A 1,343-nucleotide genomic window follows, 5' to 3' on the forward strand; every position below is an offset into this window, starting at 1 on the left:
GGCAAAGGAAGGCGCTCTCACCGACTCTGCGGACAGGACCTCCAGCAGCACAGCCCCATCCCAATATTTTAATCTGTTTGATTTTTTTTTTTTTTTTTTACTCCAAATGCCTTCAGGGCAGGTTTGGCTGGCTTGAGTTCTGGGGACATAACTACAGCAACCTGAGCCTGACTGCTTTGTTGAAGCAGGCACTTAAAGAGCTGAGTTAAGGGGCAGGCCCCCAATCTGTTTGATTTTAACACAAAAAGATCACACAGTAGACAAATATGTATTTATTTATTTATTTATTTATTTTTGGTACCAGGGATCAACCTTAGGACCTTGCACTTGCTAGACAGATATTTATGCCTCTGAGCTATTTCCCCGGTCTCTGTCTATCTGTCTGTCTGTCTGTCTGTCTATCTATCTATCTATCTATCTATCTATCTATGTTTTACTTACTATACTTTGAGGATTATTCTCTAACCAGAGTGTAAATATAACCTTTCTCTGTGTGCATGTGTTTGTAATTTGATTTAACTTGTTTTAATATATATATTGATTTATACATATATTATATGTATGTATATATACATATAATACCATACATATACTATGCAATATTTTGATACATGTATACATTGTGTAGTTTTTAAGTTGGATCATCCTTTTTTTCTGTATTTTAGGGAAGGGTCTACCAGATGTTCAGGGTCTCACTACTAGATCAGATTCACCTGTTTACAACCTCCTATGAGCTGCACCGCACCCAGTCTCAATGGCCATCTCAGCACACCCCAGGGGCAGGGCCAGCTTGGCAGGCCCAGGGATTGAACTGGCCACTGAGCTATTTGACTGGCCCAGATCATCCTATTTTTAATGGTTGTATAAAAATTTATTGGTTAGGATGTGTCACAATTTATTTAACTAATTCCTTCTGATAAACATTTTGGGTTGTACAGTAGCAGATACTTATAATTTCAGCTACTCTGGAGGCTGAGGCAAGAAGACTACAAATTTGCGAACAGCCTGGGGAGGTTAGCCTTTGTCCCAAAATAAAAATGTAACTCAAATTGTCTGGGGATGTACTTCCATAGCCAACTACTGAAAAAAAAAATTGGTTTTCTTTACTATTAAAGCCGGTTACTATTATTCATAATGGTAGAAGAGCATCTTGTGGGGCCGGGGAGATGGCTTAGTAGAATAAGCACATGTCTGATAAGCGCAAGGGCCTGAGTTCAATCCCTGGTTCTGCAAAAAAAAAAAAAAAAGAAAGAAATTACTAAATTTTTATCCAGAAAAGTTGCTACAACTGATATTCCAACAAAAGTGTTTGAAGGTGTTTATTTCCCGATCTTAAGTGTTGA

Source organism: Octodon degus, unplaced genomic scaffold, assembly GCF_000260255.1.
Source record: "Octodon degus isolate 3935 unplaced genomic scaffold, OctDeg1.0 scaffold00048, whole genome shotgun sequence".
In the NCBI taxonomy this organism is placed as follows: Eukaryota; Metazoa; Chordata; class Mammalia; order Rodentia; family Octodontidae; genus Octodon; species Octodon degus.